Source organism: Wyeomyia smithii, chromosome 1 (assembly GCF_029784165.1).
Source record: "Wyeomyia smithii strain HCP4-BCI-WySm-NY-G18 chromosome 1, ASM2978416v1, whole genome shotgun sequence".
Classification (NCBI taxonomy): domain Eukaryota; kingdom Metazoa; phylum Arthropoda; class Insecta; order Diptera; family Culicidae; genus Wyeomyia; species Wyeomyia smithii.
The window spans coordinates 129,525,106-129,546,873 of NC_073694.1; the positions used below are offsets into that span (position 1 = coordinate 129,525,106).

The following is a 21,768-nucleotide window of genomic DNA, read 5'->3' on the forward strand; positions in this document are numbered from 1 at the left end:
TTTTAAGATAGTGACTTCCGGTGTCTGGCAAACAGCCGGAAATGACCAAATACCATTCAATATGAATGTTTTCGGAACCAGAATTACGCCCAGATGACAGAAATTGATTTCACAGGCAATTTTAAAGTCCAAAATGACGACTTTTGGCTTTTGAAAAACAGTCCAAAGTGACCAAATATCACCCAATATGAGTTATTCTTTAACCAGTATCCTAAATACCATTTTGAAATCCAAGATGGCGACTACCGGTTTGTGAAAAACAGCCTAAAATAAACAAATACTATCCAATATGAGTATCTCTGGAACCAGAATGATGCAAGGAGCTAACAATTGACCTCAGGCACCATTTTGAATTGCTAAATGGCAACTTATAGGCAACAGTCGGAAATGACCGAATAATACTCAATATGGATATTTCCGTAAACGTGATGATGCATAGAAACCAAACATTGACCCTGGACACTATTTTGAATGTGAAGACGACCACTTTTAGTTTCTGGAAAACAACCAAAAATACCTCCCAATATGGGTATTTCCGGTGTCATTTTGATGCCAGAAAGTCTGCTGATAATGACAGAATACCACCCAATATGAATATATTCAGAATTAAGGCGATGTACAGAAGCCAAAAGACGAGGATGTTGTCATTTCGATAAAACCAATCATTTCAAACGATTTGTTATTTGACTTTGATCATATCCTATGGCCGATTCGTCGTGCATTTGCAGACTTCAAACAAACCGCAAGGAATCAATGAACTTGGAACGTTCAAATAGTACGACACCACATTTAAATTCTGTTGAGGCTACATATATCGATCAAAGCAGGTATAGTTTTAAATAGTCTTTGAATTTCTCTTCTTTTCATAACTTTTGAGCCAAATATCAAATTGTTATGAAGTTTGTTATTTGTAAGTTTGAGAGATGACTCGTTCGTATGACACTAGTTATGTTCAAATAAGTCATGTAATCTTTGAGATAATAGACTTTCGTTGTCTTATTAACAATTTAATACATAACGGTTGCTTAAGTTCGATTATAATCAAATGAAATGGGAACGTGTAGGGCAGCCAAACTTTGAAACCACGTGTTCAATCATAATTCATCAGTCAACCCTTAACTAGCCCGCTCATCTGATAATAATAATCAAATTGGTTGTATATTTTCTGAGATAATGAAGTTTCGTGATTTTCACAAGTCGGCACATTACAAATGAAGTTACAGTTCGATTACAGTAAAATTCAATAGGGTCCTCTGAGGCAGCTAGACCATTCATTTGACACTAATTTTGTGGAAATTGGGTCGGCCATCTCTGAGAAAAGTGAGTGAGTCCAAGTAGTCTTCGGAATATGTTCCTTTGCATAGCTGGATTTCACATTTTTAAACATAACAGGCAAAGTAATAATCCGATTGCAAAACAAATCAATAGGGTCTTATGAGGCAATTAGACCTTATATTTGACACTGATTTTATGAAAATCGGTACAGCCATCTCTGAGAAACATGAGTGAGATTAAACAGTCTTCAGAACACGTTTCTTTTCATAACTTTTGAACCACAAGTTCAATCTTTATGAAATTCAAAACTTAAGGGTTTTCTAGGTAGCCCGTTCTTGTGAGATCAATTTTGTTCAAATCGGTTGTCTAGTTTCTGAGATATTGATGTTTCATGATTTTCACATTTTTAAACATAACATCTAAACTAAAAATCCGATTATAATAAAATTCAATAGGGTCTTATGGGGCAACAAGACCTTTCATTTGCAATTAATTTCATGAAAATCGGTCCAGCCATCTCTAAGAAAAGTGAGTGAGAATAAAAATCTGCACATACACACACACACACACATACACACACACATACAGAAAATGCTCAGCTCGTCGAGCTGAGTCGAGTGATATATGCCATTCGGTCCTTTGGAACACTTTTATACTTTCGGTTTTGCAAGTGATTGCTATACCTTTCTAGGAGAAAGGCAAAAAGAATCTTCTTAAACTTTTACTCCGTTGTAATTGTCAATTACTACGATTTTTTGCTGGAATAGAGAGAAAGATTTAAATAAATAAATTAAATAAATTTGATTTAATCAGCACAATGTCGCCCAGTATAAACAAAATACTTTTGACTGTTGGTGAAAATAATTCTAAAAAAATTTAAGTGGAGGCTGAGAATAAAGACACAGAACAAACGAATTGAATTTGTCTGCAGACCTTGTAACCTTTGTAACTGAAAATCCCTCTAATAACAGTGTTCAGTCCCACGTCTCTATTTCATACAACCCTAGGGCTGTATACCGTGTAGTACTTTTCTGAGAATTGAAATATATGTGCTGAATTATTCTAACAACTAATCCAGTTTGTATGAAAAAGGCCAGATTGAACCGCCAGGTGTATTCGTTTCACGTTTCTTTATAAGTCAATCATGTTAATGTAATGTGGTTAATTCATGAAATGTTAGATTACTTCACGTTAACATTTACTGCAGCATTGCTATTTGACTTTTCTAAAAACTGAACAAGAGTTTATAAAACGCATTGCGCTCAAAATTTCTATGAAAAAATCATTCCAATAACGTGACACTGACGCCACTAGTTATAATCAATTATTGCAAACAATAATTATATACACATGAGCATAAGAGTCCATTTCCACCAAACTTACTGGTTAATGGAGAGTGAAAGTGGCATACCCGTGAGCATTTTTTTACAATTGAGCCAGTGAATTTAACTTTTTATACAGAGCTTGTAATTCAAAAAAAAAACGGCATTGCATTATTTCCGGTTTTTTCCGCAACGATCCCAAAGAGCACTCATTTTTATGAATTAATAACTTGTAACATTTTCACATGTTTGTTTAGTGCATTATTCACAGTCAACTGCACTTATGACTCGTAACCTTCTTCACGCGGCTAGTCACACTTCCACTGTACTGCTGATACTCTGGCCACTAGATGATGACAACAGGCTTTGTATCGCACCAGATATACCCCTCTTCATTCTCCTTACAATTGGTTGTGTGCGGTGACTACTATTGGAAATGATTTTCCACCCATAAACCACGAAGCGACGGTTGGGACGCTGCACAAAAACGTGCGAACGCAAAGGGGCTGCTGAGTTGTAATCTACCCTAGCTACTGTAGCGTTGAACTGATAACACCCCACCGATTACCACCCCACCCAATCGTGGTTGAGCCAGGCGATGATAAAGTGCAAATCTATCGTGTAATCGATGGTAAACTGTTGCTTAAATTTGATTTGGTGGTTATTGTTTTAAATTCCATGATTAATTATCAATGCGTTGAACTGAATATTACTATTTTATTTGTAAACGTTCCCACGTTATTCCACCAGGTGCACCAAATGATTGACATTCAAATATTTAATCCTAATCATTTTTTCTCAAGACATTGAGGACAACACGCATGGAAAAATCGAAATTTCTCACAGTCAACAAAAAGTATAAGCATTCAGGGTAATTTCAGAATCAAAAATCCTTTCCCGATACCGAAAGAAGGAAAATCATTGAGAAAAAGAGAGAATCAAAAACCATCACCAAAACTTCCTTCCTTTGCTTCATCGTCCATCGGGTGTGAGACATCAACCAGCTTCAAGGAGAGTAATTGAATGCAGTCTGGCAAAATGACGAAGAAAATTAAAATCCTTCGGTTTTTCGAACAATGAAATATAGAGAAAAAAAAACTTATTTGATCGACCATCGAGTCACTGTGAAAAGGGTTGCGATTTGCCAAGTTCATTGATGCGGTTGGTGTGCTTTTTGGGGCAAACCTAAAACCGTGTAAAGTAACAAATTTGGACACTTGTTATAAAATGTTGATTTGACATAAATTTTGTTGACCCGATTAGGTTAGGTTAATTATTGTATTGGGTCCAGGTTTCTTAACACTTATTAATTTATTTATTTTAAGGTAAATGAGAGTGTTAAATAAAATTACTTTATACATATACTTATTTTACCAGTGTTGTGGCACAAACTATATTTACTAAAAACTGAAGGTTATTATTCGTAGGTATCACAATCAATCAACTGTTTGGTTTGAGCTGAATTCTAAGTAATTCCAAAGTCACTCCATATCAAAGCAGCGGTATGCTCTTTTGACCAATGGCCGAAGAGTTGTGTACTTTTAGTGGAAACCAACTGTACTTAGAGTTGCCCAGACTTGCTCTAATGAAGAATTTTCGTTTTTGTGACGACTTCCCAGGATTTGTTTCACTTTCATTCCTTTCGAAAAGTTCCAGGAGTCTTTCTGCGTCAGCCCATCCAGCCGTTCATTCGTCCATGCTGGTGAAAAGTAAATCTACTTACGTGCTAGAGTTGAAACTTTTCCTCCGATCGGGGATGGAATTATTGACAAGTTGAAGTGTGACGAGAAGACAATAGCAAATTCCTTCAGAGTACCGACCGCTGTGGGCTGGCAAGTAAGAGGTTTTGTGGTAAAGAAGTATACAGTACAAATGATGCTGGTTGCTTTGTTCCATGTCAGGATGTACCTTTTACAGTAAGACTGCCTGAAAGTGTACCTGGATGTAATCGATCAAAGCAAGGATGACACCTAAAGTCAAGATGTTTGAACGACTTCAAAAGCAATTCGGCAGTTCTCACATAAAATCTTTGCATATACTTCAGGAAATTCTAGATAGATGTAATGCAACAACCTTTAGGATCATAAAAACATTGTGATTTAAAAAGTTCTCTCAAGGGACCACATTATGCCATAGCATATTTAAATTGGCTTTTATCACAATTTGAAAACTTCGTGACTAATTCCGCTCCCCATACACACTCAGAGTCGACCCTCAGCTGCTGTCTTATTTGCAATTTATTTCAAGGTTTCGTCTTTTTCCACTTCAACACCACGAATAACAGGATAATTAATCCAACCAGACGCGCGCCCTTTCCTCCGGTATTTGACCACTTGAACGTTAAGAAGTACCGCAAGATTTTTCTTCCTTTGAAATATCAAAGGAAACCGGTGAAATCCAGTCGCAAACCACCGTGAAAAACAGCTTGCACCATCCCGCGAGGAAACAACAAAGCAAAGTCTGAATTAATTACAAGAAGAAACACCCCCTCCTTCGGATCCCTTCAGCGTACACCAATCCGGTTGGATACAGTTTCAACAAGTGGCAAATCGTCACTTGGTTCTAACTTGGTCTTCTTTGCTAACTTTCTACAAACAGGTCTTTTGTCTTTTATGCTCAGGCGCTGATAGGAAAATAAAAGAAAAATTCTGTGCAAAGGAAATTCTAAAGGAAATGCAGACTATCTTTACACTTCTTTAGGTCAATATTTTTCTTTCACTTGGTTTCGCAAGTGACACAAGAAATTTTCTCCCCTTTTCGTCAGACCAAACCCCGCGTGCCAAACAAGTGAGCAACAGCTTCTGGTAAATGTGATAACAATCAATGGAGCGAGTAACAGAGGCCTGAGCCGCTGTCACAATTCCTCGGATTGGCTGAAACGGTGGGCAGTGGGGTGATTCTATGCTAAACCCAGTTATTTTTACAATGGAATGTGTATATTCGAAGTTGAAAAAATATTTTCTCGAAATATGAGCATAAATTTAAGTTAAGGGGTAATATCCACCAAATGCCCAAAAATACAAGGCTTTATTCATGATATTTTTAAAGGACATTTGAGATGTGAGGTATATAAATAATAAATCATTGGATTAAGCAACTCTTGCAGGATAGAAAAAAAAAATTTATTGCTATTTTTGTAACAAAATGGCGACTGTGCAGCGATTGCCGTGAACCGCTTTTTTTAAAAGTTATTTCGCGGCGAGCAGTCGTCCACCTATCACCAAAAGAAATTTTTTTTCATTAGCTACATAAGTGTCGCTAGTGAAGTACACATGATTATATTTCTTAAATTTTTCTTCGCGAAATGGCAACGGTTTGTAAGAGAAAATTCTTTTCCGACAAAAAAAAAATCGACTTTAATTGTTTATAACTTTTGTTGTTGTTAATCAATCGCTAAAATCGTGTGTACTTCACTAGATAATCTAATGAAGAAGCTACAGTTAAAATTTCAAGTCAATCGGATGTAAACTTTTTCAGTTCTACTGCTCGCCGATTTTGAAAACATGGATTTGAGAAAAACGCGTTTTAAGTTTCAAAATGCTTTAAATCTTAAGAATCGCAAAAATGAAGCCCCTAATAATTATTTTACCATCAGTCAGATAAACCTGCGCTGTAAAGTTGTCCTTCTGGGCCTTATTTGCCTCTTATTCCTTTTTTGTCTGATGTAAGGCTGCACCTAGACTCTTGCGCGATATCGGACATGCGATGCTCAGCGACTTTGACGCGGTTGGCGTCCGATTCCACGCAAAATTCGTACATGTTCGGTCCAACGGTTAACCCAAGAGCATGATTATGCATTAGAGGACAGTTAAAAATATCGGCATCGCCGCAGTTCGTACAAGACACAAGAATCTTGAAGCCTAGTCCACGCTTGCTCGACTGTGAAAACCGCACATCACTATTACATTTTTTCACTCACTCCTAATATAGTAAGGGCAGTATATACAGCGAAAAATGTATGAAACATTAGCCGAAATCCCTATCAACATCGCGATGACGGTTAAAATCAGAAGTTTTTATTTTTCGCCGAGGTACTAACGTACTACGAATCGCCCTTGAACGCATGGCGGTTAAGCGGGTGTCGATTACTAATTTTACTCCGGGTTTGTCTGGTACTTCTTCTTTTACTGCCTTTATGGTCACTGTACACCTTGTCACTCATATTTAAGTACTTTTAAATATGATTCACAGTTAAATAGTATAGAAAAACTCAAACAGAGAATGTACACAACGAGAACGGCTGATCGACTAAACAAGGGAAATTGTGAGTAAATACGTGCTGTAGAAATACTGTAATGGTCGAAATTTGATGCAGCGACCTTTATACTTTAAATTTGAAACACAATATTGATCATAGGTAACTTTGTAAGCCGAGCATCGCCAAATTAAACGAAAAATGTGATTTTGGAGCATAAAATTTGTCCGGTAAAAATTGATTTCAACGAACTTTGAGTTCAGATCTGTACTTGGGAAATGTAGATTTTGATTCTAGGATAGTTTTAGTATGGTTTAGGCCAATAAAATAATGGAAAAAAAAATTTTTTTTTTGGTGGATATTACCCCTTAATACAAATAAACGAAAATAATATTTTTACCATTTTTTAAGTCCTTCCGGTAATTTTTCTACTTGTTATGATCGAAATAAGTTGCTTAAGACTTTATGTGATTATATTACACACAGATTTTGATGATTTTTTTTTCATGCAAATTTTCATCATGGATCCCGCTTTCCATTGAAAATTTCAGTTTATAGGAAAAAATCACTTTTTGCAATGTTTAATGGGCCCTGCGAGTCAAATAACTGAATACGATTCTGAAATAAATCATGCAATATATTCTGAATAACCCCACAAAAATAAAAATAAAAGTATACAGAATGTGGGAATCGAACTGAATTGCAATAAGTGCCAAAATTTGGTTTTTTAGCTTAAAAAAATCATTTTTTCAAAAGGGGGAGCGCTACCAGTGCAAGGTTACAGAGTGAGTTCGAATCTTGTTTATAGATGCGGGCCATTTTTGAATATGAAGAGGAGCCTGAGAATTAACCCATGCGCTAGTTCTTTGATAATCAAAAATCACCTTACTTGGTCCGAATCTGTTTGCTTTTTCTCGATGCCGTAGAGAACATTTATATTTGACAACATCAGTCTCGCATCGATAGAACGATCGTCCGGTTTTCGTAATGAAATAACTTGCATAAACATTTGTACGTCTCTGGGATTGGGTATAGATGGACGTGCGTTATTGCTCTCGTAATTGATAGAATAGAATCGCGATATATACACTCATAGCCATTATGATCGTAACATTCATGAAGGTGAATCCAGATCCAACATTTACCCTTCCCCACTAACAAAAAAACTCCTTTCTGTGATCTTTGTGGAAATGCACAGTGGTATACACAATCTTCAAACAGCAAAGGCCACGCTAACATATTCCTTTCCTCTTCCCAACTGATTGCAAGGACGTGGCCGGCGCCGCTATTGTTTATTGAAAAGTATTGAGTCACTAAAACTGGTACAATGAGAATAGTCGTTCGCTCCCAACCCCATTCAGTTGATTCACTGTGCAATTTCAGTGATTTGGATCAATCACGGGGTTCCATCGACATTAGCAATCAGTCAAGCCAAGCTAAGTTAACCCAAAAAAACATATTTTATTTTTTAATAACATTTAGGCAACCTGTCAACAATTTTTCAAAAGTCGTGATGTTCTACAAAAGTACAATAAATAACATTATCTTGAAATATTTGGTACACCCTAACATACAGTGATTCTAAGACAAAAAATCTTTAATTCTGCTCAAAGTTGCCGAGATTGGTAATCAACCAATAAAATAGCCCCGTATATTTCGTTTGCCATCATGGTCTTGAGATAAAATGACAAGGAAGAACAGTAATAAACATATTATTATCTTTTATTTTCGGATATATAATACGGAGCATTCAGTAAAAAAAGAATTAAAAATTTGAGGAGGTCATTAAAGTATAGACAGAGGGGATGCAGCCCATGAAGGTAGGAAAACTTGATTCGCAATTAAAACCTGGCAAATTCTGCAAATTTAAAAAAAAGTTTTATTCAACTTAAAAAATAAGCCCTTTGACTAATCGATTCACTTCCATAAACGCGGTCATTTAAAAATATTAATGAATTAATAATAATTAAAAAGACGTTGGGTTTGTTCAAAACATTTAACTATAACTCTAGTTTTATTCATTTGTATTCGGTTCCGTGTTACTAGCACCCGCGTCAATAATTTCTGTAGCAACAAGGCTCGATGTTGGCTGTTTTGGTTTCTGACGGTTTTTAAGGATGCACGGGATGTTGATTCGCACTGGCTAACAAAAATGATCAGTAGTGATTTGAGCGCCCCAAAACCGATCGTTCGCACGAAATCGAAGATTCTTGTGTATATGATACATGTTCCGATGTCGATGTATGTATTTATCGTACAACTGTAGTTGTGTTTAACACATTTAACACATTATCTGAGTTTGGTCAATAATTAAGCAGAAGCTTCAGCAAAGTGGAAAAATGGCTCGGGACGCGACTCAGATGACTAAAATGTGGAATTAATGTGCCAAGCAGCGATGTCAACCTTTTTTTATAAAACGCTGGAAGAATTCAAAATAAAAAACTGGAGAAAACTGGATATATAAATTTGAAGCTTTTACAGAAATTTATTTGATTTTCGGTTCAAAAATGCTGTACCGTATTATTGCATGTAACCAAAAAGGCTGGAAGAAAATTCTTTTACTGATGGAGATTATAGTCACTAGCGTACTTGAAATTGAGTGGATTTCGATTAAAATCTTACAACCGAGTGGCATGAATGCACAAAATACTGAAAAGACGATACATGTGATAGAAATGAGTTAAAAAAATGTGGTGATGAACAGAAAACTGGATAAAACTGGAACAATTTTCGAGAAACTGGAAAACTGGTGCCAAGGAAGTTGTTTTCGGAGGTGTGCAGCGTTTTCTGGGAGGAATAAAGAAGAAAGTGCGAATTTTCATTAGAAACGAAGAAAAATGATTTGTTTATTTGTTCTGTTAATCCGTTACCGAAATACAGATGATTTAATTATTCCGGATTTCAAAAGGACATAGCTTTACTCTCTAAATGTGTCAGCAATGCAAATAATCGGCCAATGTTTCACATTCGTAATTTCAATGATTCACGAGGAAATTATCAATTGCAAAACTCGGGTGAGATTTGAACACGGAGTTTCACCTTAAGGATTGAACTTTTGCGGAAGTCCATTAAAATACTGCGCAGTAAGTGCTCGCTTACTTAGTTCGTCGCTTCTACAATGGCTAAGAGATGAAAAAGTTATCTTTGCTAGGGGCATCAAAATTCACAGGAATGGTTAAAAAGCTGTAATCTTTCATTTAATTCAAGTTTGAGCTCTAGGTCAAAACCTGTGTTTACCAGCGTTATCATTGATTTATAGTTTTTTAGAGATGGAGATGAATGTAGTGTTCAAAATCTAATCGACTCTTACAATATCAAGTCAGACAGTCTGTGACAAAGCATCGGCTCAGGGCTCTGCACCTTGTCTTGGGTAAACGTCTTGCAATATTCTTCTTTAAATCACCTATTATTTGCCAACCGTTTCACTCTTGGGTTCAATTTACATCGTTTAACAGCGCCCGTACTTTCCGACAGAGGGAGGGTGCTGGCGTTGAGTTTCTTCGCTGCAAGTGCTTTTGAGAATTTCCCAAAGAAAACCTTTTCTCCACACCGCTGCCTACCGTTGTGGCGGATAACTTTTCACCAGCTTGAGGGTAAATAACTTGACTACCAGATTATTAGACGTTCTATTGTTATTGCAGGCAATTCCCCTCTCTAGGAGCGTTAAGAAATCTGAAGTTGTGGGATTTCCTCAAGGTTACGACTAGGGGTTTGGCTGGATAGAATGTCCCTAATTAATTGTGGGTGAAAGATGTCCCTCCGCACAAATGGTTGTAGTACGCAACAAGTTTAGGATTGGCGTAAGAATTGGAGTGGAAAATGCCAACACGTTCACCTGAAGGCATGTGTGCAGATTGCATTTTGTCTGCTAAATTTGAGATGCATTCAATACACTGTATGTGCACATTAGCGTAAGTTGTTAACCTTTCACTCAATGATTTGATAAGTGTTACTATGGGATACTACACGTTCGAGTTACAGAGCCGATTCGTATTTGGTGACAATGCTAAATTACATTGCCCATATTGAGAAAAATATATTTGATTATTGAAATTGTGTATAACATGCGAATTCGTGAGTCAATCCGATATCGTCAATACCTCCAAAGGCGTTACAAAAAGTTATGATGCTAATCGAACATTCTCTGTTCATCACAATAATTTTTGTTTTCACCATCATTTAGAGCAAATAATACTGTCCGGAAAACAAATGTAGGGAAAATCGAATATCGTCGAAATTGGGAATGGTGGCAACAACGGGAAGACCCTGTATTACCGGTAGCGCTAGGAAAAAAACGCATGGTTTGGATTGGCTTGTGCCCGACACACGACCCTTCTTCAGACGGAGCCATCAGCTTTGAAGTACATGCTCTTCCAGTTAGACGCTTTACTGCACGTGTTGCTCTCCTCATTGCTTTTACCCGATGGAAAGGTGTACCGAATGAAAACATCGTCATTTATTTACGACATTGCGATTAGATTTACCCACCTTTTCGACGTGACAGCATGCGCCGCTTCGAGACCAACATCTGGGGGTTTCCTAACCGCGAGCAGCATAGGAAAATATAGTGGTTCAAGTCGAAAGCGGTTACCTTTTCATTATCGCCTCATTACAAATTCTCTTCAGCCGTTTTATAACGGGTATTGGAAACTCTTTCGTCGTGAAATTTGTACTATCTCCAGAAGACCAGGTGAGACTAGCCTTATGGGTTGGATCTTATAAGACCAGCAGGTCCAATTGTTAATGTTTATAATTAGCATTATTTTGGCGAACGGAAAATATGTAGGCGTTTACGTTTAGTTTCAAGGTCATGCAGTCTTCGATACCAAATTTTTTTATGGCTGCAAGTGCAGTTTAGAGGTAGAGTGTTGTTGATTAACTATAATCCGCTTTGTCGGTGACTGATGAGGAACTGGTTTGTTTGTCTCGATGCCACCTTGTATGCGGAGCGTCCATGCCATAGTATCGCGAAAAAAGCAGACGTTCAATCCGCGCAGTCAGCTTTGCAAATGAAAAGCAGCAGGTAAAGCTTAAGTGCCCTCTACTCACAAGGTTCCATTCTAATAGGCAACCGGCAGCGATAGTCAGTATGAGTGCAAGCTGCAGCACATTCAAAGAAAGGGGACTTTACGACCCCTAGCAAAAATCGGAAAGGAACTCACATTGGCATGTTTCCTTTACGTTTGCAGGAGAACAATGATGGTCCTAATTCCTGTATCGCATCCCTTCGTAGCAAAACACATACTCGCAAACAAGATATATTTTCCCTTCCCCTTTCTTGTGATCAAATATTCGGCTTTACCTTACGTCACCGTTGCAGCTGTCGGTTTTGCAGACATGCTAGTGCCAATATATCGTTTCTTGATAGTCAAACAAGTAAAAGTTACAGCTGTGAATCGATTTGATTAGGGATGTTCTTTAATTCAAATTCGATGGTAATCCTTAAAAATTTACTATCCTTAAGCCTGTAGTACACTCTTTGTCTAATTGTCAAATATTTGACCTTCTGACATAATGGTCAAATTTATTTGACATAATGGTTGTTGTTTGCCCGTGTTTGCCCCATGTTAAAATTGGAGAGTGACAAGTAATTATCTTTGACCAAATTTTTATCTGTCAAAAAGTGACAAATATTTGACGCTCGGTCAAAGAGTGTTCTACAGGCTTCAGTAATGCCAAAATTTATTTGTGTAATATTTTTTCTCTTCTTAAAGCTGTGCAACTAAAATGAACTGCTTACAACATAGTTTATTGGAATTTGATTACCAAGATCTGATATTTCAGCAATGAAAAGAGTTCTTTGCAAACGTATTGAAATGTTGAAAATTTTACATACTGACAGTTAGTAGTAAGAGGAACGGAATACGTCCGCATTGTTCTGAACTGCAATCGTATTTCAATGAAAATAAAAAGAGCGACGCGGATATATGATGAAGAGATATAAGATGATTGTTCAAGAATTAATTTTCTTATCATGTCCTGCTCGAATTCCAACAAGTCATTAATGCTGGTTTTCTTGTTTGATCATATCCTCTATTGTAGCTACTTACAAGCGTTGATTCGCAGAGCATGGGTTGATACCTAGGATTACGATGATTTCTTCCTTCTGGATTCTATGATACTTCGATGACTTCCTCTTGGCAAATTATTCACTCTTATAGTAATTAATTAAAGGAACGTTATAGGTCCGCATCATTCTAAACTGAAAATGTATCCCAATTTAAAAGGAGGAGAACGACGCAAATAGAAGATAAAGTGGTTGAAATATGATAAATGACGTTTTAGTAGAATATATATTCCAGGCCGAATGAATTTAGACGTAATTGTTTCTCTGTCAGAGAGCAAACTTAATTCATATTCGATAAATCGAACAACTAATTCTAAATCAAAGTTTCGATACCTTAAACTCAACGATCAAAAATGATTACTTTTTGATCATTCCTAATTATTATCATCACCCGAAGCGCAGTCATACAGTAAATGCAGTATATTAATTGTAGGAAGAGATAAGACCCAGATATCGAAGCAGCAATATAAGCAGTGGTTGGCAACTGGCAAGACAAGAACCATCATGACGTACAGGCAGTACGTTAGTCGTTCGACGTAAACAGCACAACTTTCCAATAATTCTAAAGGGTGGGGTGAGTGCTCCCTCAAAAACATATCGTTCAAGTTTTGGAATGAAACACATCGCACATACATATCTACTTTTAAATATGAGTACCTTAGCCGACCGGTCTCGGTCCCTCTGTAGTTCTCTTCGTCCTTTTTTTCTAGTAGAAGCTTGTGTGTAGTTCACCCTCTTCCAGGTAATGTTGTTTTATAGGGTCCTCATTGTTCCTCAGGAAGTTATGAAGAATAAAAGGACGAAACGAGGAACCGATTGTGTCCCGAATTAGGAGAGATTGTACATTGTACATGTTTCAATTTACTCGCTCTTCGAGCTTTAGTCTTCAGGTGCGAATGATTAAACTATGTTTAATTCCATAAACTTACTAAACTACGTTGGAATAGTGTAAGGTTTTCATTATTTAGTTAGGTCGTGTTGATTGAATGAAGTTGATAAAATTATTCCACATATTGGCAGTTTTCACTAGACGGGTTCGGTGTCTCGCGTCAGAGAAAGGGAACAGCAAACTTCTGGTCCCTAAGCGCACAAGCAAAGGATAGACGGGAAGACCCTGCTAAAGTGCACAAAATTCCTGCAGGAAAAACTAACAAGCCCCCGCCAATAAACCGCTTTCTGGCATTAGGGTACACACAGTGTAGGGATCCTAACGTTGCGCGTCTGCGTAAGTGTATGAACTTTGACGGTGAGATATGCCTGTTTTTGCCGTCAAGGGTGATGAAACACCCAAGGACAACGACGACGACGGCGATACGACGACGCGTGACAGCTGGACGAAAACTAAACACATGTGACGGGTTGCTGGCAACTTCTTTGTTCGTTTATAATTGCCCTACACACATTGTAAAAGGGGAGAAATTGATAAACCGTTTCTAACAGAACAGCAGAGAACTAGGCTGCAGATGTTCGCTCGTAGAAGTTTCAAGCACGAATGAAGGTTCTGGTCCTTTTTCTTAGCAACGTTTAAGACATTTGGTCGCTTTCGCTTGGGATAGGGTAAGGTTCTTCCCCAGGTTCGAAAGCACATTACGTCATTATATCGTTTTCTTACACCACTGAGACAGTTTCCCCTCTTTAGAAGGAATTCAAAGAAAAGGCACTCAACTTCAATACACGAAAGATGAAGCTTCGTTTGTGACTGTATTTGTTATACCAATGAAAACTTTTGATTTTCTTACGTCATTGCCACATGTTTCTTGAGGCGTTCCTCACATTGAACAGTGTGAGTTTGAGTTACTTTCCTTCAATTCTTACCATTTCAGGTAAAGATTATCGTTCAAAAGAAAATCGAAAGAGTGGAGATTCCTGTAAGAATTTTGTACAAGAGAAAACGAACCTTTTCTTTACGGTTTAGTTTGCTGTAATCTTCGCTTGCGCACCAACCATATGCTGACCTGGCTATGTTTTTAAAGAAAAAGGTCGTTTAACTTTGCGGAGGCGCTTATTTGTTTACTTTTCATGTTTGGGTGTTCCGTGCACGGTTTCTTCCGCCGCGGACGCGATGAATTATAGGTAAACATATTTTTTCCGACCTTGCGCGCAGATCGGAACTAAAGAAGTTATGACGGAAATTGATGAACAGATGGTTGATTCCAGTGTTGCCTCACTAGCATGATCTTCAGTAACGTTTTGACATTGAGAGGTAATCAGACTTTATGAGTGGTTTGCTCGATTGCGTCGTTTTTTTTCTTTTCTTCATAAGAACAGCACTGTAAGATAGCCAACTGATAATTTCCCATCAAATGGTTTTGTTCAAGTGTAATATTTGTTTCGGCCGAGCAGTTTCGATTAATGCCTTTCTATCTCTCGGTTTTTCATGGATCAACAGTTTTACGATGGACTAATTGAACTCAGGCTCTTGCTAGGCGGCAATGATCCTTCTAACATCTGGCGTATGTAATCGCTTGAAGCGTATTGAAATGTGATATTCGCCATTTTCGGGATAAAAATTTAATGTTTTAAGGAACAGTCTTGATTTTTGAAGAATACATGCGAATTATCGAATATTTCATTTACTCTCTCAAGATGCTAGATTTTTTCACTTGATATAAGCAATTAATGACAAACTCACCGAACAATCCCAACAGATTAACACATTAATTACTAAAGTACCGTAGGCCGGGGTGAGATTGTGCCAGTGGGGGTGACATTGCGCCATGCAAAACCATTGTTTGTCAGCATCTCATGGCGATCACGAGACCAAACTCTTGAGTAAGTTACCTCGGTTACTTAACCAAGAAAGACTAGTCTTCTGACCAGGAAAAGATAACTGACAAGTCACGGATTGGATGGCACAATCTCACCCCGGCTGACGGTAATCTTATAGAAAACTACACATTTAGTTTTTTGATCGAACAAAGAAAAATCCCAAAGAAATATTACTGTTGTCGTTGCATTGCTCAAAAAGCGATTCATAAACACATTTTCTATGAAAAACGAGAGGTGGTCGCAAACAGATCTTCTCTAGTTCAGAAAACAATAGGCGAAGTATTCAACAAATTCTGTATAGCTTTTTACAATGAAATTAATTATGATTTTCTCATGAGGAAACGATAAATCGGGTTTGCTGATTCGTAGCTGATGATCGGGTTTTACGAGATTGCCTAATGGAATATCTTTGTTTAGTAAACTTCTAATCTTTACCCTTAGAGAAAAGCCGCAATACCATTTAATTTTCTTACCGCTCATTGGGTTTATTCCAGGTGTTCGCGGTGCTATGCAAAAAAATAAATCCAAACCCTTTGTGTACTCCGGTTTGAAACTTGGCTTGGAAAAACTGTTTCAATGTTTAATATTTGATATTTTAAATAACTTTTGTTTGGTGAGTGAATAAGCAACAACTTAGCATCAATGCATCAATGTATATTTAAATGTGTATCAAATATGAGAGTATTTTTTACGTTACTCAAAAATGGTATAAGATATCGACCTCATTTCAATCACGTTTTCCATTTTAGGACAAAATATATAAAATATTGCATTTAGATTGACCATCATCATAGTTAAACAAGATTCAAACATTTTAAGACGGGTTTCTACGTTATATTTTCGTTTCAAAAATAGTCTGTTTTTACACGGCCCCATACAAATTTGGAACGCATCCCCGCGTAAAAAAAAACTGAATGTAATCCAATTTCATTCGTGGGCTAATACCTTTTAAGGAAAGGAAGATGTAGAACGAAATACTGTTACTATAAATATTATTGTAATATCTAATTGCAAAATATAGTAGATGCCCTAATAAAAATAACAAATACCAGCTGCCTATTCCTGTGTAAAATGTTCAATCGCTCTTCCTGAATTGCAGTTGATTGGTCCTCAATAACCAGCATTATAATCTCATTAATAATTTCTTATTGTACAAACCTGTGGCACACTTTTTAGAATAAATTATTCGGTTGTTCAATGACAAACTGATAGAAATTGATTATGAATTCGGAAAAAAATTATACATATACCTACGTGATTGTTTTCTGCCGTTGGTTCTGTAGATCGTAATCTAAAAGTCAGTGCAAAGATCAATATAAACCTGGTTGCCATAAATGTATAACCAATACCATTTGCATTTGAACCAGTTATACGGAATTTTTTTCATCAAAACTGGTCTTATTGGATTGTAAATGCAATTCAAGTTGTTCATCATTTGCCGCTATTGATTGTGATATATACAGAGTGGCACCGCGAAAATGATACACTTTTTTTATGTCATAAAACTCAAACCTGGGTTCTTTTTTTCTTCGGGATCGATTTCAATAACATCTACAAGTAGGAAAATTACAATGTACTTAGTTGAGCTCAAATCTTCACCTTTGTGTTTCATAACGGCCCGTAGAAGCTTTTTGAAGTCATTGCAAGCCGCACGCACAACTTCGTTCGCCAAAGCAAAACCTTGGTGCTACATTCCGATTCGGAACTTGACCTTCTATTTATTATACACAGACTTCGAAGCCAACTGTTTAGTGTACAGGACAATTGCGGAGCTAGCGCTACGATCCTACTGATACTAACAGTCGCTCCCGAGCCGAGACTCGAACCTACGATGACTGGCTTGTTAGGCCTGTTAGGCGTTTTAGTACCTCGAGACCACCTGGGAGAACTCCGTTCGGCATTCCGGCCAAAATCTTTACCACACGTTATTTAAATGAGTCCAAACTCAAATGCCTAACGTCGTCCAACTTTTCTAGCATGTATCATCAGATACTGAAGTCTAGCGGGTTCAAATTCGGTGACGATGCAGGCCATTCGAATGAACTAATGAAACAAGGTAAATGCTGCTGACTCCATTTCTCAACGATCAATGCCTTATGCGCTGGTGCTGAATCCTGTTGAAAGCAAAAACTGTCTTTCCCAAAAGGCATTTAAGTGCAAGGATGCAAATGGCCTTTGATAGCGTGTTGCAAGTAGTACTCCTTGTTTATTTTCACGACCCTGTCAATAGCAATAGCAATGGTTATTTCCCTTTGCTCGATATACCTCCTCAAACCATCACAACGGACGCATTTTTTTCGGCTGGTTTATCACGAAGACATGCTCTAAAAACACAGTCATTTTGCTTGTTCAAAGGTACCTCCAGGGTACCTGCGTGCGTCTTCAGCAGTAACCGAAATCTAGCAACCCTGTCGGTAATATTTTTTACGAAATAATCCGTGAATTTTCTACTTCCTAAATGCTGAATATCCATGATCCTTTTTGATAACATCACACTACATTTTTCTTGCTGAACTAGCTGGATTTCGCCGAAAACGTTCCTTCACTGCTTTGATGACCGCTGGAGTCCGAACACTCCGTTTTTACCAGGTTTCTTTGGAACACTTGATGGTCCTGCAGACGAATAACCTGCCTAAATTCAGATGTGACAGCTTCCTTCTGAACTCGATGTTAGTCAATCCTTGCAGATGCAAGACCCTTATTTGTTGTCTATTAGAATCCATTGCATTTTTTTTTGATAGCAGAACTGAAAATTGACTGTATTTGTTCCGAATAAACAGTAAACACGTCACTCTTTCAAAACACGCTCAGATGTTTGTCATGATGTGACAGAAAATATAAAGATGGGCACTCGAATACGTGTATCACTTTTATGTTGCCACTCTGTATAACGGTTTGGTTTCGTCGATAGTTATAGTTTGCAGTGCTAAATTTAGATAATTTGAGACTGGATTTTTTGATAATTTGGTTATCATTCTGGTCAATAATAAAACGGAAGCTAAATAATTTTTCACTTGACCTCTGGCATACCAGCAATATCCGAAAGAAATATAATAATGCGAGGGTAAGATATCAAAGCACTACGGAATAATATACATGTTTTTATTTAGAGAGGAATTGGCTTCCTATAACTTACAACAATTTCTATGTTTCTTGAAACTTCAGGATTTTTTCGAATGATTTAAAAAACGTTCAACTCCCTAACAATCTTGCATTTTTACAGTTTGATATCCTACAGGGTGACAAAAAAGTCCTGTCACACAGGAAAATCTCAATATATCTCAAAGAATAAGAAGAAAATCTGAATCTGGCTTTCATAGCTTTATTCAGTAACTCATAAAGATACTTCACAGACGATATCTCGGAATTACACCACCTTTCTCTGATCGAACCAGCTTCAGACCTCTCGGAAAGTCACCGCAAGCGGCGTGCACGTGCTCCATCGGCATCTCGTCCCAGATTTTCGTGATAACTCGCTTGAATTGCTCCAAATTTGTTATTTTATAGTCGTTCAGCTTCGACATTATGTATCCCCACACGAAATAATCCAGTGGATTCAGATCCGGAGACGACGGAGGCCATTCATTCTTCGAAATGAAATCGGTCAAGTTTTCCTCACACCACGCCTGAACAACCTTTGCGGTGTGGGATGGGGCGCCATCTTGCTGGAAGCAGTAGTAATCGTCTTCAAACAATAGTTCAGCTTGAGGCAGAACATTTTTATTCAAAACCGTGTCTAGGTAGTACGCTGCGTTGATTTTGACCCCTTTATCGATAAAAATTAGAGGCAGTTTACCTCTCTTGCAAATGCTTCAGCTTGTCCGCAGGAGCTTGCTGGAGGCTCACACTTCAAACTCTATCATTTTGGCGATTGACTGTTTGCTCCAAAACGAACAGCTTCTCGTCGAAAAAATAATCTCGTTATCTGCGCGCCAACCGAGCAACTCCCGCGACCGTTGGTACCTCTTGTCCTTTGTAGCTTTGGTAACCCCATAAACCACCTGTTTTTGTACGGTGTAAGTTTTAAATCCTTGCGCAGAAGCAGGCGGATTGATTCTCGGTTCATTTTAAGGATCCTGGCCAGCTTCCGTGCAGATTGGGCGGGATTCCGGCGAATCCGGTCTCGTATAATCTTTTTCAGCCTCGGAGTTCTCACAGACCTTGGTCGTCCAGATCGTGCCTTGTCCTCGGTGCCTCCGGTCTCTGGGAACCGATTTATGGTCCGGTACACGAATTTCCAGTTGATTCCGAGCGGTTTTAGGTGTTTGAATATGTGTCCTGGTTTGTACCCTTTTACATATTCAGCGATAACAGCTGCTCTTAACTCTGCCATGGCTCACAACTCAATGTGAACAAACTGCACAGAAACGAAACTCTGCCACTTTGGGCAGCAAAGTTAATCCTTTCATTTGACATATAGATGGCACCTGAGAGATGCAATGTGTAGGCTACAGGCGACCCGAAAAAAGTGTGACCGGACTTTTTGGTCACCGTGTAGATATGTTGCAATAAGTGGTGTTTCAATTTTTCGACTAAAGGTTATTGCGTTACATTTTTTGACATTCAACATTAAGAGCCATTTCGCGAGAGGCGCAACTGCATGTTGTTTTGATGTTCTCTGATTGGGCTGAAATTTTTAGCATTTGTTTGTCTATTCAAGGTAGGAAGTTTTGCAAAATTTCAATTTTTTCATTGAGGTTAAGTGGGGTAAAACGGCCCTTGAAAATGATATGTCCAAAAACGTCAAAATACGATTTTTCTAAAAATTTGTGGTATTATTCTACACTAAGAGTACTTCAAAACGCATGGTAACAATATAGGGTAAAGAGGTGAATTGACGAAAAAAACGCATTTTGGTTTTAAAAATTGAGAATTTACAGGGTCATCCTACTCTTTTCAACATCGCTAGAAAAAATATCTGAATATGGCGTTTTGTAGAGCAATTCAAGAGCTTTAATATCACGTATAAGCCCTAGAAGATTTTTTTTTAAAAACCGTCAAAATCACTAAAATCACCATAGTTCCTGCTAGACTTAAAAGATTTTACTAAAAATTTGGATTATCACTCTACCTTACCAGAACTACCTACTCTACCAGAAGATATGCAATTTGGGGTAAAACGTTTCTTGAAGATTTTTTTTTTCGAAGAATGCCGTCAAAATCACCAAAACTACAAGAACTTGGGTTAGACTTGATAGATTTACTGAAAATTTAGATTATCAGTCTAGTTAAATACGAACTTACGGGAAATATGACAAAAGTGACAAATAGATTTACACGACGAAAAAAAATATTTTTCTTGGAAAATACTTGGTGAATTTCAGGGTGCTATTTCCTCAACAGAAAACAGTCCAAAACCCGAAGCTAGCATTTTATAAAACAACTAAAGAGCTTTTATTTGATATCAAATCCAGGTGCATCATTTGGAAACTGACTAAAAAAGACTGAACTTTCTCTCGACTTTTTCACTAGGTTTCAAGAAAAGCATCAAACCTTGTAAAAGACAATATCGATGAGACGGGTTTTTTCCTGTGTGGGCTCATCACTGCGACCAGAGATTAGATCTATTGTGATAAAGATTATGATGAGACGGTTGCTGAAAGACTGTAATATTTCGAGTTTTGTTAAAGCAAATAAAGTAAGTTCTGGCTTGAGTTTCATGTTCATCTTTTCAATTTGATTGTTTTAAACTTAATTCAAATCTTTTTAGTTTGATTATTTTTAACTTAATTGTCATCGGTCTCATTCTTCGCTTTTTTCCAGAGTGTTGGCCAAAAAATCATGTTACTCTGGTTGCTGTTGTATCAATAAAAATGAACAATCATTTTGAAAAATCACGACTTCGAACATTAATGCTTTTCAATTTATACTCATTATGTTCTTCAACGTTCATCAAAGCACCATCTTCCTTTACGCTAAGTTTTGCCTGCATGAATATTGCAGGGAATCGTGCAAATAACGATTTTATTTGCTCCACTGATAAGTAGGAACTCGGTTGGAATTGTTTATTTTCGCGACCATCATGTCGATAATATCTTTTACCTTGTTTGAAGCTTATCGTGAAGTCAAGGAAAACTTTAGTCCTTTTTAGTCAGTTTCCAAAAGATGCATCTGGATATTATGCCAAATAAAAGCTTTGT

General features: G+C 37.5%; 1 protein-coding gene and 1 long non-coding RNA gene across 7 annotated transcripts in view; one reads left to right on the forward strand and one right to left on the reverse strand.

Moving 5' to 3' along the window:
- LOC129718782 (uncharacterized) overlaps positions 1 to 2,992 on the reverse strand; it is a 57,904-nt gene extending 54,912 nt beyond the window's left edge. The window contains exon 1 of one of the 2 annotated variants that reach the window (XR_008727040.1): positions 2,687 to 2,992. This is a non-coding gene — a long non-coding RNA (uncharacterized LOC129718782). Of the gene's footprint in view, positions 1 to 2,658 lie in introns of both variants that reach the window. The other variant, XR_008727041.1, reaches the window with a different exon arrangement.
- Positions 1 to 21,768, forward strand: part of LOC129718781 (homeobox protein prospero) — a 206,568-nt gene that overhangs the window by 73,480 nt on the left and 111,320 nt on the right. The window lies entirely within an intron of this gene.